The sequence below is a fragment of the Arvicola amphibius genome, chromosome 14 (assembly GCF_903992535.2).
Source record: "Arvicola amphibius chromosome 14, mArvAmp1.2, whole genome shotgun sequence".
In the NCBI taxonomy this organism is placed as follows: domain Eukaryota; kingdom Metazoa; phylum Chordata; class Mammalia; order Rodentia; family Cricetidae; genus Arvicola; species Arvicola amphibius.
Window position 1 is genome coordinate 47,384,301 of NC_052060.1, and position 18,115 is coordinate 47,402,415.

General features: G+C 36.3%; 1 protein-coding gene across 1 annotated transcript in view; it reads left to right on the plus strand.

Annotated features, from left to right (window-relative positions):
• Positions 1 to 18,115, plus strand: part of Unc5c (unc-5 netrin receptor C) — a 331,978-nt gene that overhangs the window by 51,818 nt on the left and 262,045 nt on the right. The window lies entirely within an intron of this gene.

Consider the following 18,115-nt stretch of genomic DNA (forward strand, 5'->3'; position numbering starts at 1 on the left):
TGTTCATGTCTCTAAACATTTTCTTCCATGTGCCCTAGACACATTTTTTTGTTTTTGTTTTTCTAAGGGAAAATGATATGACCATCAAAGTCTGTCAAAATCTGGACTTTATCCCTCATGTACTCTGTACTCTGATTGCGTTGAATTTCTATAGATATCATCTCTATGGGATTAATGTAATAATTATGATGTCAGGAAAATATGGATTATTATTGTTATATTATTATTATATTTTAATTCCAAAGAACGTCATCATTTTCTTAAGGAATAGCATCAATACCTAAAGGGATAAAGCTTCCCTCTGGCTAGCAAAGCACTAGTTTTGCAATTATGGGGCAACCTTTATAGAGAAACAGGACCTGACCTCTCTACTCAGTATATCTTCTGTCTTAAACTAATACACTTATGGATGGTAAAAAGAACAGTGTATTGTAGAGTGTTGTTTTAACTACTGCACAGATTCTGTGCCTTAATCTACCGCTATTTCAGCCAGCATTGTTGACCCTGCATTTTTACTGGTCTACTTCCCTAGCAGTGGGCTTGCCACTTAGGTAGTAACCTGGTGGGAATTCTGTTCCAACAGGTACCAACGCTGTTGGCTGCTAAAGGTAGCTTTATCTAAATCTCTATTGTTCGATTTATGAATAAGGGTCATGATTCAAGAGCTTGCATGCAAACCTCCGAGCTCAGAGAGTTACTGGGTCGTAACTAGCTAACCTTTCCTTGCTAGCGTCTCCGAGAAGACCTCTGTGTCTCCGAGAAGACCTCTGTGTCTACTCCACCAAACAAGAAAAAGCCATTTCACTGCAGATCCCTCCCTGCTACTTCCTGTGTCTCTCTGTCTCTTTATCTCTCTAGGATACCCTCCAATTCTCTGATTACTTTATGTCAACTAGTTGCTAACTCAGTCTCCTGACCCAAGGTTAATTTTATTTAATCAGTGCATATCCAAATTCAGGGTTCACAATGGTATCAAAGATCCCCCAACAGTTAAGACTCTTCCCAGGGGAAGGTATGTGATATTCTTCCTTTGACTCATGTTAATAAACTAAATATTATGTAGAAACAGAAAAATCATGTACACCTAAAATGAAATAAGGAAATTGAAAATGGATATGAGACACGAGGGGAAAATGCATACACTCTTTCTAACTTAAGAACTAGCTTTTTTCACTAAAAATAATTAGAAATGCCTGCATGATTTACATGTACAACTGCATCTAACTGTTACTTTGACTATGCCTGGAGAAGCATCCTATATAAAGCCCATTTTGAAATGGTCTCTATATGTGGTAGCTATAAATATTAATATAAAAGGTCAGTTTATCATAAAAACACATTTTCCCCAATTAACTTTTCTAAATAAATCTAAGGGAAAATAGCAATGAGCAACATTAAGGAAGATTTCCACCAGTAAGGACCCACTTGTGTGGGCCCCACACTTCGACTATCAGTACATTATATCATTATATAAGAATTTTCCTTTTAAATTTGGTTAATAAGGAGCTTCAATTTCAGTGTTGCCTCTTAAAGGAAGGAGACTCCTCTCCTTCCTTCATTAGATTTGCTATTTCTCACATAAACTTAGCTTTTCAAAAATTGAGAACTTTACTTAACTGAGTAAAGGACTTTGGCTACAGATGTAACTTTGAGATGCATTTCATGAATGTTTTTTCCTAATGACAGTAGAAGATTGCCAATTCTACCAAAGGGTATGGAATTAAAAAATGGTGATTATCCTGAGCAACTGGGAATCTCTTTGTTTTGATATCAAATACTCCATATTTTTTGCCAATTAAAGATAATTGGAATAACTTTCATAAATAAATAGTATGCAAACATCATTTGTACTCCTCCCTCTCCCAATTTCCAACTCCTCCTATGTCATCCCCTACTCCTTATCAAACTCAAGACTTCTTCAATTATTCATGTATATACACATATTATATACACCCATACGGGTGTGCGTGCATGCATGTGCATGTGTGTGCATACATGCAACCTGATCCATTGCTGCTCATGTATATTACCTAGGGCTGAGCTTTGGGTTTGGATGATTTATCAGGGGACATATCACTGTAGAAGAAATAATCACCCTCTCGCATAAGCCATTAATTTCCTGTAGTCTTTCATCTAGATGAAGGATCTCCTAAGATTTCCCTGATTCATATAGGTATGGCACCTACTGTTATCATTGCAATGGACTTTTTTAGGGCAACTACATAGTTGAGATTTTGTTGATGAAGCTTCTATGCCATTTATAGAAGACACTATATCACAAAATGCTCTAGTTCTTTGGTTTTCACAGTCTTCCCTCTCTCTTTCCCCCGATGTTTCCTGAGTCTTAAAGGGTAGAATTTGTGCTATAGAGCTGTCATTGAGTTGGATGCTTCATAGTCAGTCTTCCTTGTGTTTTATTCAGTTGTGAGTTTCTGTAATGGCATTTCTCTAAAGCAGAAAGAGGTTGTTTGATGTGTGTATAAGGTAAATGTTTAGAGTACAGTTAGAAATTATACTGGTTTAGGAAAATGACAGAGCAGGTTACCTGCACAGTGATGTCACCACCCATAAGTAGTTAATTGGCTAGCTTTCCAGTTCTGACCATGAATTTCTTCCTGTTGAGTGCAGAGATTTTATCCTCAGCAATTCTTTTTAAAGACCCTGAAATCACTGAATGAATCAGAAGCTGTTGCTATTGTTATGCTATTTGAGTATGAATGATAACACACATACCCTCTCTGGATATTGCCACTAAGATATAAATGCATTGTTCTTCAGAAAACAAGAGAAGCTGAAAGGCACGTTATTCATGCCTACCTCTGCCAAGTAACACCACCTTTCAAGTTTGTGCAATATTCTCAGCTATATCCAGTTATATTTCCTTTCCACTTTCCAAATCAGAGGAGTGGTTTTCTTTATTGCCCTTTTCAATCTGGTGCACATTTTAAAGCACAGTACAGTGAGTCAAGATAACTAACTCCTACAGTTTTAATATCTCCTTATTGCATTTTGATATCAGAGTCTTGATTTAATCATGAAATGTACTATATATTTGGCATCCTTGGCAGATTCAATTTTTTAAAACTAAGAAAAATGACATTGTAATTGAAATCTAATATTAACTGGAACTGGTACTGCAGATTTCCTATCTATCATTGGCCTGCTGATTGTTTATTAATAACATACTTAGCCTTTAGGTTGGAATATTGCTGATCAAGCAGACATCTTTAACTTTGACCTAACAAAGTAGTTATTACTTCCAAACCTTTCTGAGTCAAGCAGGAGTCTGCTGCAAGCTTTTGTCAACATTTTAAAATTCCTGACCCATTTACTGAGTGCCTTTAAGAGCGAGACAACTTCTGCCTCATTGTATATAGCTGTAAACGAATGCCTAAGCACAATTTAAAAATTAAAAGGGAAGATGTATTGGGAACCACAGAGTGTGTTTACTTTTGCCATATGTACTATTGTTTATTTTCCCATATTAAGAAAAGTTACTGAATTTTAATAAAGCTAACTATGCATTATTTCAATCCAATGAATAAAGAGAGTTTTGTTGGAAAAAATATTCAGAGAAATTCTCTTTAAAAGATAGGGTGTACAGTAAAACCTTAGTTTGAAATTCTGTGTTTAAAAATCCATTTATTTATTTTTATTTATTTATTTTGTATCCTGACTACAGTTTCAAATCTTAACCCATAATTTTGGTAGCTAACCTAACCATAAATTCTGCATTGTGAATATGTTGTTTGCTCCCTAATTTCTGAAGAAGTCGAATGCACTTCAGCTCCAATGCAGTTTCTGCCTCATTGCCTGTCACTCCTGCCTTCCTATTTTCTATCCCTCTTACTCTCAGACTGAAGCCCTGGAGTGTATCTGCACATTTATCTGAACTTATTATTGCATATATTGTCTTTATTCTGGTTTGGAATTTAACTTGTATTGCCTTATAATAAGTTTGGTTAGCTATAGTAAGTTTATATATAAGTTTGGTTACTCTCCTCGCAAGTGTCACATGTTAGTTGCTCTATAACATATATCCAGCATTCGAACTGTGTTGAACAGATATTTTAATCTATTCTGTAACTGAAGAGAGTTGGTCGGCATCAACCTAGAACAGATTTAGCTGCTAACCTAACAGAATGATTGTGTTCTACGTGTATATTTTACCTAGATATTAACATTTAGGAATTATTTGACAACTTGCATAATTAACACCTAGGAAAGGAGGTTAGGAAAAGTCTGAAATAGTGCCTAAATTCCCGTCAAGTTTGTTCTCTTAAGGTAAACATTGAATTTGTAAGAATTTACTCTGTTGATCTCATTAGAGTCTTAGAACAAAAGTCAACTCCTCCCCAGAACTCTCCAGCAGTAGCTTAATCTCCTTGGAAGGTGAGGTAGAAATTGTTTTTAATAATAATAATGTCTGAATTACTATATATTATCTTTTTAAATCTTACAGTTTCAAGTATAAACACAAAAAGTAACCAAGACCAAACCTTGCAGCCACTTGGCAGCCACTTGTAAGAGTGTTATCAGGACAGCAAATGGAAGCTCATTCCTCACCCTTCAAATGGTGGCAGAGAACAACCCAGCAATTAGATGGTTTCTGCTAAGTAAATGGCTAAATTTTGACAGAGAAAAGAAATGTCATTTTAAAATTTTATACAACAAAGTGCTGCAAAACTGTTACTATAATTTTTTATAAAATCAACCATAAATAGTAAAAAAGCATGTTAGAGAGAAAATTAAAAGTTACTGAAGAAGGAGGGTCTGACCTACTCAATGCAAGGAAAGTTATTGGAGTAGCTCAGCTAAACCTGGAAGACCTAATTTCTGCCTCCAATATGCATTGCTTCTTGAGAACATAAAACTATCATATTAGAATTATTTCTGTATGGCTTTTAAGAATTTAATACTTTACCACAAGTTGGTAATTGTGCAAATTTGTGAATTCATTGCAATATTTCCATAAATATTATAAAGTGATTTTCTCTGTCTTCTGTCTCTTCCTTTTATAACGAATAAGCTCTTATGCACACATGTAGATGTATGTGCTTACATACAAACTTTTTGATAAATTTTATATGATTACTAGTAATTAATTATTATTAAAATAGATCTAGTCACATTATGTATAATTTTTTCCTATGGATAGCTAATACTTTGTTAGTGATAGTCTATATAATATGTGATTCCAATACATATATAATAACATACTACATGTTTACTTCTTTAACCTATTTTATCTATTGGCTATGAGCCAAACAATTTTGCCATCTAACAGTTAGCTAAACAAAGTCAATGATGGTATTGTTAATAGTGTTTGAACATATCAATATTTGAGAAGCTATTTCTGTTGGAGAGTATAAAAGGTAGATGTCTTGGGATTGTCTTGGAAAATGCACTAATAAAATTCTTATTTGGGGCAGAGCTCATTTTGGTGTTTTATAATTGGGAGATAATGTCAGATGCATGATTTCCAGTCATGGAAACATACATAGAGACTGTCACTTCTAAGCTTAAATGAGTTCACTTATGAGTAAATTAATATGAGTCCATGTTCTTTTGTGCCTGTCCACTGGGTCTGATTTATGCCAAAATTGCAGAGAAAATATAATGATTTGTCCTAGAAAATCAGGTAGCTTTGCTGGATTATCTATTAATAAACAGCTGTTCTATTTACAGGGATTAAAAATGATTATTACATTTTCTCTCAGTGTCTAACATATAGTGTTACATATTCTAAATTTTTCTCTTTGGTATCAATGTGTGAATGTAATTATTTTCCCAAAATGTGTCCTGTTTTTATTTTTTTCTGTTTGGATCTTTAAAATAGCATTTAAGGACTGTACTGGGGATTTTCCATTTTTGTCTCTGATTCTTGGTTTATTAGCCAATAAAATAATCTACTATATAGATTTTTGTCCTAGTTACATCTAAATACTTGACATGTATCTACTTTGATAGCTAGTCACTGAAAAATATTATGTGTGTGCACCTTTGTGTTTACCTATATGTGTATATATATGTGTGTATGTCTCTGGGAGGAGGAAGTTGAGTGTGTATGTGTGTCTGTCTGTATGTCTGTGGGAAGTCCTTCTGTATATGTATTGCTTTGATTGTTTAATGAATAAAACTGTTTTCAGCCAGTGACTTAACTGAGTAAACCAGGCAGAAAATCCAGAGAAAGAGAGAGAGAGAGAGAGAGAGAGAGAGAGAGAGAGAGAGACAGAGAGAGAGAGGGAGGGAGGGAGGAAAGGAGGGAGAGGGAGAAAGGGAGAGGGAGAGAGGGAGAGGGGGAGAGGGAGAGGGGAGAGGGAGAGAGGGTGGGAGAAGAGAGAGGGTGGGAGAAGAGAGAGAAGAGAGAGGGTGGAGTCAGGGAGAAGTCATATAGCTGTAATAGGAGACAGACACTTCCATTGGATCCCATCGAATCTTTACCAGTAGGTCACAACCTCGTGGTAATGAACAGATTAATGGAGATGGGCTAGTTTAGGATATAAGAACTAGCTAGAAATACACTTAAGCTATTGGCCAAACAGTATTGCAAATAATACAGTTTCTGTGTGATTGTTTTGGGTCTGAATATCCAGGAACAAATGAACAAACAGTCTCTGACTACATCTGTCTCAATCTGTCTATGAGCTTTTGTATGTTCTGATTCTAGTAGGACACCGGAGGACAACCTCAAGTCTCCTTCTCAGGTGTCTTTCAACTTTTTCAAAGTGTATTTTACAGGCCTGAAGCTCATTCAGTAGCAATGATAGCTGGCACACAGGCCCCCTGTCAGTGCTTTGCCATGTTGGGATCACGGCCCTCCTCTCGCTACCACAACTTGCTTTGGTAAGGTAGTTTCTGGGGACGTCCTGCAGGCCACCCTTCTATCAGACAACACTTTGCTGACTCTAAGACCTGGAAAATGTTCTATTTATTTTTTTTTTATTTTGGAAAGGGGACAATTTCTGTTTCTCTTTATCTTTCAATTTATTCTATATGTTAAGTGTTGGCAAATAAGAAAATCTAGCCCCCATCAAAGGATTCTTTTATTTAGCAGAAAAAAAGATAACAAAAAAATTCAAGAACTTATTTTCCTTGCTTGACTTAGGCCAGTGAAATAAGACTGCATGGTTTACAATTTAAGGTTGTTCAATTGAAAACATTTAATATTCATATTATGTTTTATATAATACAAATATAAAACATTTGCTCTTCATCTTTTTTTGTGCTAATTAGAAACTTCAGAGAAAGTGCCTTATCTTCAGATGTTCTCGTTATCAATATGGTTAAATGGGTAGATATATGTAGAAAGAAAAATTACCTTTAGGCAAAAGATTTTAGATAGTCACTGAGTGACACTTTTTCTTTCACATCTGCATTTTGCAGTCATGCTGTTTTTCCAGGACATTATTGAAGCTCGAAGCTTGCCCTGAAAATGCAGATGATTGTACTTATTTCTTACCTGACAGATAATAGACATGCAGAACCTGAGTCAGAACGAAAATGGTAATTATTTAATGAAGATTAGAATAAATTAAACGAGGAAATATATATATATATATATATATATATATATATATATATATATATATATATATATTGCAATGAAATCTGAGCTTCAGGTTAGCAAATTTTGGTTATTGACACAAATATCTAGATACATCCAGAAAGTATAGGTAGTCATATTTAATGCCTTATTTTCCTTTTAGCTATTTTCTACATCCCGGCGATACTTGTTCCTTTGGAACCTGACCAGTGCAGTCAGCTGTTTCCATCGTCGCACAGTGCTTTGCTTGAGAACCATAAAGAAATTCTTTTTTGTCTCTCAGAGCTATTATTCTCAATCCCTTTTTCTGACTCTTTCTCAAGTGAGGCAGCCTATGGACTCCACCCCATCCCATTTTAATGCAATCCTATATGCATTTGGGTAGAGTGCTCTGTTATGATGGTTTTCTGAGGCAGTATCATTTAGTCCAATGAGATGAAGTCTCATCAGCCTGCTGATGACTCCTAAAATCCATAACATAAGCCCTGATCTTCCCTTTGAAATCTCATCTGTACTTGACCAGTCCACTTAGAACCCAATTCCTACAACTACTTTCCATAATTATTGATTTCCTTCACCCCAAAGCTTCTCTCATGTAGTCCTTCCTTTTCTTTATTGTTTTTCTTTGTTGGAGCAACAGCATCATCTGAAGCTCTGATTACGCAGTGTAGGCTACATCTGTGCACTATTTGTTACACACGCACTTTTCTGTATCTTCAAAACCCCTCTAGTGTAAAACCCACACTTCTAACACAGCACTATTTCTCCCTGATTCCACTCACCCCTCCACATTTTACAAAAAGATGCCAGATGGACTCTTAAAATCCACACAAAGTCAGTGGCTCTTCCTCACGTCCTCATCCAGCACTTGCTCTTCATACTCGAAGTGGAATCATCAAGGTTACTGTGGTCTCCGTGCCCCATATATTCTGGCTTCCCTCAACATCTCAGATTATCCCCTGTTCTATACTCACACTATCTGAGTCTCACTGTCTTGCTCGGTTCCTTAAAACTACATTTCTTTTGCATCTGAGCCTTTAACTCCTCTGCTTGCAGTGAGCTGTATTTTCATACCAACTGAATGGTCCTATCATGGTTTTCTAGGTCTTGAAAAGGATATTTCTCATTTTCTTCTTTCCCTTCTTTCACTCATTTTGATTTTCCACATTCTCTCATTTTATTATGTCATTATCCTCCCACAGTCATGGTGTCCAAGACCAATTACCATAACAAAGAAGAATATCTGCTAAGTCACAGGGTTCCATCAGATCCTTTTGAGTTATTGTTGCTTTTACTAATTTGTTTTGTTTTTTAACTGATCTCTTTTGAGGATGCCTCTGGAAGCTGAAGAGCATCTACACTTATGTGAGAGTGGGCTACCAATTCATCTAATTGTATCTTTATCTAAAGTTATCTAAATATTTGAAAGTTCCTGTGCTAACAACCCATGCCTCCTCCTGAGACTTGGGATAAAATTACTTCCAGATGGTCCTGAAGTCCCAGCATATTGCTATAGTTAACAAAAAGCTTTTGTAAATGGTATATTAACCACTAAGGGGCATGTGCTGCCATTAACTTGTGCTATGAGTTCCTGTTGTTAATGGTAAAATGTGCCAGAGCATGCATTTTTCTCTTTAAATCATATATAATTACAGTATTCAATGCTGAGAATCACAATATTAAAAAAACAGACATGAAAGTTCTTAAAACATACTAGGCATGCTTGTGAACACGCATCAAAGTTTTAGACACTAGAAGTTAGAAGATATGAAGTTGGAGAAGATTTTTTTCTAAAATCTACTAAAACAAAATCAAAAAGGTTAGAATTATTGTTATCATTTGTCTTTTCCATTTTTGCAGTATAAAGCTGAATTAACGCGAAATCTCCCTTAGAACATTGTATTTGCATCGTTACTATGAATAACAGCAGCAGTAATATGTCACATGACCACCACATTGTTTTCAAAATTCTTTTTTTGTTCAACAAACTCACTTGATTAATATGTTCAACATTAGATTTCCTGCTGTTTACTCACTGGTTGCTTCGAGAACATTTTTAGGCCAAAGAGTGTTTAAGAGCCTCTGCCCTTACTGTAGGTGCTGTAGGAGGCTGGGCTGCTTTGTAGATTGGGCTTAGTTTGCTAAGGAGGAAACAGATAAAAGTCGTTGCTATTGGTAGAAATTCACAAAATATTAATAAAGTGTTAAAGAAAATGAGATGAGGATTTGCCAAAATCCCCTTCAAACTACAGTTTGCTTAAATGCAAAACAATCCCTAAAACTGTAATACCATAGCACAGGAGGAAAGGGTTAACCACTAACAACTTGAAGGCCATAAAGTATACTTCCCATTAGGTTATAGTTGCTCTTACAGACTGATGACTTCTATAAGGTTAACAAGGTAACTTCCTCCTCTAAAGTATGCTTTATAAAACTTGCATGCTTTCTTTTAATTTAGATCCCAAATTTAGATTCCATTTGGAATGGTTAGGATGTGGCATGGGAGAAATCTCTAAAAACTCAACATCCATAGTTTTTTTGCTTAAAACAAAAACGTTTTTGTTGGCACATATATACTTATAGTAGACTAAATCAATAGAGAGCATGGCCAACTTGCTTACCAGTCCAGCTAGTCTGGTTCTTTGTTTAAATTAAGGAAAAAGCAATGTTTCACTTTGGGTGGAAATTTTATATATGAATGTTTAAAATTATGCCACATATTTGCCATTTATATAACTATATCTTTTCTACCAAAAATGTCCTAGAGATTTATAAGCCTATATCGAAAGGAAAATATGTAGAGAGGCTCACATATACCTCATTTATCCAATCAAACCTGGCATTCCGTGTCTTATGTGTTCAACAAGTCCATGCTGGTCTGATAGTGGGGCACATAGTGTATGATTACCAGGTATCTCAGATAAAATACTTTCCTCTCTCAAATGACATTGGTGCATCAATCACCATAGTACATTTTGATAAGCTCTATAACACTCCAGTGTCAAGGATTGGGTAGGAGAGAATCTCAGTCAGATCATGAAGCCCAGGATATCTTTTGGAAGAAGCAAAGCATTCACAGTATTTTAAGACACGGAAAGGGCAACTCTAAAGATCAGATTTGAATTTGGGAATAATTGTAGTAGGGATAGTGTGGAGAGTGGCCTGAAGGGATCTGGAGTAGAAATTAGAGTCCCATACACTTGGGAGACAATTGTGTTATTTATGTAGGAAACGGGATTATGAATAGGACAATGGCAACAGGCATGCTAAGGTGAGAGACCACAGTGTGGGAACAATAGTGGCTGGACTCCTAGAATGTTGGAGGCAAGAAGGGATGTTAATTACAAATGACTATGGTTTTTTTTTTTTTTTTTTTTTTGGTTTTTTCGAGATAGGGTTTCTCTGTAGCTTTGGAGCCTGTCCTGGAACTAGCTCTTGTAGACCAGGCTGGTCTCGAACTCACAGAGATCCGCCTGCCTCTGCCTCCCGAGTGCTGGGATTAAAGGCGTGCGCCACCACCGCCCGGCATGACTATGGTTTTTAAGTTTGAAAATAAAATCCCCGACAATGATGCTTGGTCACTGTCTGGGGTTTAGGAGAAGGGGACAGTCAAACTTTCATCTTGTCTTGGTGAATACAGAGCTCTTTCAGAAACATTTTTTACCTTAAGGTTAATATAATAAAAAATTCTATGATGCATATAATTTTATTGTATTTTATGTATATCTGACATTTGAACTTGAATATATCAAAAAGTAAAATGATAGCTCTAATAATTTTTTAAAATAAAATCAAACCTGATTGAATCAAGTTGAAAACATTTCAGCAAAAGGTCTCCCCTTGAGTAATCTGACATTTTTCAGAATAAAATATTTTCATAGTTATTTTTCAACATAAATTGATAAAACTGTTCCCTTTACTATCCCAAGGCTCTTACTTTCACTGGAAAGTTACTAGGAAATGGTACATTTCTATGAGTGGGTAGATCGTTGGCGTTGTTTGTTAGTAATTACAAAGTGAAGACCTGGGGAGGAATGGATTGGGTTTACAGAACTCCACCCCAAATCCTAAAATCCACAGTTGACACTCAGTAGCAAAATTAATCACAAGACAATGCAAGTCCGAAACCAAAATGATACTGTTCCTTTCTCCTTTAAAGGAGATCAGGAAATACCAAGGTATGTTACCTTGCCTAGCTTGTGCTAACTTAGGACCACATTGTAAACATTCATAGAAACATTAATTTTAAAATCTATGCATAAAAAGCACAGAACAAAAAGGAAATATTCCACAAATTGCTTAGAGGGAGGGGAGCTCCATTAAAATTTTATGGGTTAACATTCTATGTTCTGAGATATCCTATAAAGTAATTTATTAGGAACAGCAATGACTTTGTAAGCATCAATACTCTTTTTTCAATTTAACCATGACTAAAAGTGCATAGCACAAATTCTCACCCAACATTTTTTTTCCTGTAGCACATATTTGTTGAGTAAATAGCTTATGATATTTAAATTTAGGCACAACTTCAGCTCATTTATTACCACAAAAGTAATGAAAGCTGTCATCTTCTCCCTTGGCAGCAGATATTCAGGAACTCACAGTACAGAGCAGAGCACTTAAAAGGGATATTGTCTTCTCGTTGGCATTTGTCAGAAGAAGTCATTAATGCTACATCAGTTTACATTAGCTGGTAATTTATATTTTTGCAAAAAAAAAAAAACCAAAGTGCCATACTAAGGAAGGGAAGAGGAAAAGAAATCATCAGATACTCACCACTGCGTTCTTTGAGAATATCAACAGAAATTAGATTACATTAACTCAGATTATGTAAACTTGAATGAATCATATTTATCATTTGTTAACCATTTTAACTAAGGATAATTAAAAAACATTTTTTTGAATTTTAAATCATTTTCTTGCAAAAATTAAAAACCGGAATTGGCAAATTATCTGGCCCTATCTTCATCACACATATGGAATCATGCCTCTACTGATTTAATCTTGGCCTAATCCACTTTCATTTCCAACTGAGTCATTCTTATTGCCTCTTAAAGGAGTTGATTTTGAAACTTTCAACTTTCTTAGCCTCGGTGACTTAACACCCAAACAGCTGTGTAACTTGTTTGCAAATGTCTACTACAAGTTGCTGAGTGTAAGGGTGTAAAGGGGCTGGGCAGGAGTCTTCTTGCAGTCAACAGAGGATCACGGCTGGCGGTTGAAGTCTTCACAAAACCACCTGGGAACACTGAGAAATGAGAACCTTGAAGACTGCTTTCACAGTGAAGTGCATCGCTGTTAACTCAAATTTCATTGGCCATCTCTAGACCAGTGACCCCAGCTATCTGCAAAGCTAGGCAGAAAAGGGAACTGAAAGCTTCTGAGTAGTGATACTGCGTCTGCTTTCTGTTTGAAAGCCCCAGTTCCCTGTGACTGCAGGATCATCTCAACAGGGCACATTAAAATCCGTTATCTCAGGGTGTCAGAATCTGCCAGTCTTCTGTGTGAGGTCTTTAAATGACACCAAATCATACTCTGGGGAAACACTAATGTCCTACTCAAAGGCACAATGCAAACATTTGCGCACTCAGTTGGCTAATGCCTTGACTTCTGTTTTTAAATGTGCCCTTCTTCCTTACCCCATTTGACTCTTCTCTCTAGCGCTTGTCATTCTGACCTCTGCACCTGAATTGACTGTTGTTGGATTCCTACCAGCTGTAAGCTACAATGAGTAAGAGCTCTCTTTAGTTCAGCATTTAAACCCAAGTGCCGAAAACGGTGCTTGATGTCTTCGAATATAGATGGATGAGATAGATGAATGGATAGGACCCCACAGTAACTGTATTACTGTTGCTGCCTCTGCCTAGTTAGCTTGGCATTTGCTATTTCTCTAGCTTTATCTCTTCTATCCCAACACCTTCTTCTGCTCCATTCCTTGTTTCAGAAAGATTTACTAAGATCAACCATCTAAGGTCTTACCCAGTATTTAATGAGATGGGGCTGAAAACAGTAAAAGGGAGAGCCGAGAACCAAGCCTGGGGTGCAGCCACCCTAGGGAGAAATTGTGTCAAGTAAAACTGCTCTGGGCTCTGAGAAACCTGATTTAAGGTGACTGCTTAGCATGGTTTGAATTAAATTGAATTAATGAGAACAGAACGGAGAATGATAAATAAGTCTGTTCTTAGATTAGTTGTCTTTGGTGGTGTTCAGTTTTGGAAATGAGAAATCTTACCAGGTTTTCATTTTATGTACTAAACCATGGTCTACAAACTTGAAATTATAATGCATTTGTGACTTCTAGTGGGCAGTTGCTCTACTACATGATAGACAGAGAAGAGTGCACACATTTAATAATCTATACACGTTTTGGGTGTAGAGTTACAGTGCATATTTGTAAAATAAAGAGTTAAAGACAGTATGAAAAGTGCTGATTTGACTTTAAGTTGCAAAATAAAGAACATTAATATCCTTTCCCTTCACTTGACAGGAGATGAACTGTCAAAGGAAAAAGAGGAGGGAGGCTGTGTGAGTTATTTGCTAGTATGAGAGCAATGATTTATTATGCCTGAATAGCACTTGAGTTCCTTGCCAGTGGATGCTCTAATATGCCAGAACCAGAGCACAGCCATTGCATGCTAGCAGGAGGGCTCAGAAACATGGTAGTGATGGGCTGGTGCTTATAAAAGTTGCCTTGTGGGAATGCTAAAACTCCCTGCTGCTACCCCAGTGAAGTCCTTTGTTGTCATCTGAAGAGTTTCCCACCCTCTTTGTATCTGACGCATAATAAGTAGGCTGTGTACAATGGCAGAAAATGATCAGTAGGTGGTCCTTAAGAAAACCCTTCATCAAATTTCATCATCCATACACACCAGTGTCTAGCACTTATTACTTGTTTTTGAGAACACAGGGACTAGTGATTTGAAGCCAAAATTTGTTAAAGAATAAGCATCGTAGAAGAAAAAAATTGAAGCCTCACATATTAATCACATTTCTGAAAAGGATATCTATATGTATATTTATATGTATACACACACACACACACACGGAGGCAGGAGATGATCAGGATATTTACACTGGGAATTATGGGTCTAGAAACACAGAAATCTCAAGATCTGCATTTAACCACCTACACAGTCTTAAGTTTTGAAGGCTTAAGGAACATGAGAGCCAATTTCCAGCAAGTGCAAGTCTAAGAGTGGAAGACCAATATCCCATTTTAAAGATATTCTGGGAAGAAAATTCATTCTTAGGAAGCTCTTTTGTTTTGTTCAAAACTTGAACAAATTGGGTGAAATTCCACACTTTGCAAAAGGTTGTGAACTTTATTCAACTCAGTGATTCAAATGAAAACCTCATCTAGAGTAATCTGCACACACCAAGAATAAGGTTTAGCTGAATATCTGTGCACTTAAAATTCCTCACTACAGCCATATGAAGAGAATGACTTTCTTTAGAAGAAGGTTATTTTTTCTGGACAAAAATCAGTGACATCTTAGGTACCTCATAAGCAGAGCTCTTCTTTCTAAACATGAGAATCTCAGTCTCAGCTAAGGGCAGTACATTCAGCGTTTGTAATTTTCTCCAGGTATTGAAGTTGTTAGACTCAGAGCTTCCACAGTATTTTCAATGTTCATCCAGGGAACTAAAAGGAAAATAGTTCCCATTTAGAAGACAAAACATTCTTCTACTTTTTGCTATAATTTATCCTGCAAGTTTTTTCTCCTGACTCTGCATTAATACCATTTGGGGAACATGTTTCTTACTTCTAGCAAAGTCTTTAACCACATATCAAGGAATCTATCTAATAGTCTGAACTTGTATATTACCACAAACCACACAGAAACAGTGGTTGTAACTCTTAAGCTTAAAGTAGAAACATAGGACAAAGAAGTGTACCAACAAAGACACTGGGAGAAAATGTTGAAGTTTAGGAATGGCCTGGAAGGTAAAAGTTCACACAGGTCTGCATGCAAATCAGCAGAAGAATGAGGTAGGTGTGTATACCCTGGATCCAGAAGGCCACCTGAGTACAGCTTTGGATTTGAGACATAAGAATTCATTTTGTCTACTATTACCAAAATTAAGGAATACAATGATATAATGCAGATTGAATGAAGAGAGACACTTCTGCTTGCTGAAAAGGTCTTGGAAAGTGTATATAGTGTAACTTAGAGCAAGGATGTTCACTAGAAGTGCTCACTAGATATTAAGAAGCTCATTAGCATTTTGCATGATTACCCCTAAGTAAAGGCTAGGGCATGAAAAAATGGAAGCAATTGGGATCACTGAAACAAGTAGAAGAGTGTATAAGGCCTTACTAGCTGATTACATAAAGTAGTGCAAATAATTAAAAAGTGGGAGCGACAAATGATCTTAAAGAGGTAATAAGAAACAAGAAATGTACCATCCGCTTGTCCTTGTCCTGTTGAGATAGCTTCCTAGTGATAAGCATGCAGAAATGGCCACTCACTTGCAAGAGTTCCTAGAAGAAGCAAGTCTTTCTCTGAAGAATGCAGGAGACAGTGGGAGAAACTTAGAAATCAAAACTTAAAAGGCAGAGAAGTTTGGGAATACAGAGAAGATTTGGTACACTAAAGCGAGTAGGACCGAATTAAAAACACCTGGTGGTAGCATCAATAATAGCCAAACTTGATTGATCACCTGCCATATATGTTACACACTGTTCTAAGCATTTTAAACCATGAAGTGGTGGTGTTTATTCATTTCAGAGAAAGTCTGCATAGTTGGAACAGAAAGAATCCCATGACTAGTAAACACTACAGCCTGAAATTCAGTCCCAGCTCTAAAGATTCACTCATATGTATAAGTAAGTGCTCTTAAATATGAAAATAGCTAATGATATCTGTGTTTATATAGCCAATCACATAATTTCTTCCATTTATAAAAATAGTAATATTCCAAATTCAGAAAAATTCAAATATAAAAGACATTTGAAGGTGTGTGTGTGTGGCAGGGAGGGGGTAAGACTTGGCATACTGTTTACCAATTGAACTTTTAACAAGCTTAAAGAGTAAAATGTTGGTTAGAGTAAAACTTTTCAAGAGAATATTGGTACTGGAGACTACTGACTATGACAGCCTGATATCATTGTTTATAGGAAATTGAGATAGCTCTGTCTAGCAATATTTATCTATCTGTCCCGAGAATTGCTTAAAACACTTCATTAGCTTCAGTTTCTCAAACCTACTCCCTCCCTTAAGTTTTCTTCTTTCTCATCTATTTCATATTGATTTCATAGTTTAACTTTCATGGTACATACTATTTCCAAAGTATGGTCTATGTATATGTCATAAGGAGAACAATAGCATCATTGGGTGAAAGACAACAAGGAAATCCAGTGCTTGTGCTAGTCAGGAAACAAAATTACCTCAGAGTTTCTTAGAGTGCTCTCAGCCTCCCAATATACATATCTGCCCCTTCTCAGTTATAATAACAGTGTAATTGATCATGCTAGAAATAATCTCTCTATACTTTTATTGAGTTGTAATCAGTGTTTAGTCACTTAATCACACATGTGTCTGTTGTGTAGGCATGTGTATGTATCATGGGGTGTCATAATCAGATTCCAGATAAATGAACTGAATGCCTTCTTCACATGAGGAGAAAAGAGGCAAGTATGCACAGCTGGAATTCCTGCATTAGTTTAAAATTTCCTAAATTTCATCTAGCTACAGATGTCTTGTCTGAAACACATGCATAAGAGTAGTAGATATGACTGGTGGTGGTAGCATACACCTTTCATGTCAGCACTCCAGAAGCAGCAGGTTAATCTCTGTGAGTCTGGGACCAGCCTAATCTACAAAAAGAGTTCCAAAACAACCAGAGCCGAGCAGTGAAACCCTGTCTTGAATCCCACCCCCACCAAAAAAAAAAAATAAAGATGTTATGAGGAAAAGAATATGGGAAAATTCTTAATACAGTACCATATAACCAACCATTGATATAAAAAAGGTAGAGGTTTTGCTAGTAGAAGTCAGTTTGTACCTTTCTTCAAAGTCATATTGATATGTGTTTTTTTTTCCCCAAAGGAGACCTAGAACCTTTTATGAAGAAGAAATTATAGAAGAGTAGATATTGTTAGACTTTGTTTCAAGACTGAACACACACATACTTAGACTTTGTTTTCAAGAGTACACACACACACACACACACACACACACACACACACACAAAACTTTGAGAATTTTATGGCCCTGATTCATTTCTAAATGATAGGAAGCTTTCATGCTGTGTTGAATCTCTATCTTCTTGCACAAGTTAGTATGCGGAAAGCACAGGATCATTAAGCTGTCACTGCATCGTCATGACAAATGACGGGTGAAGGGTTACTCAGTCCATGCGTGGGGAGACTCTTTCAGAGACGGTGAGAAAATGGTCTGCGCTCCCAGAGCTAGCAAGGTTTCTGGATTTGTAATTCTGGTCCAGCCCTCAAGTCCATGTATTTCTCATTTTTACACAATTTGCTTTCTGCCTGTAGAATTTTTATTTTATGTAAGATTTTACTTTTTAAAAATGCTTTATGTAGCATATAAATATATTGTGATATTT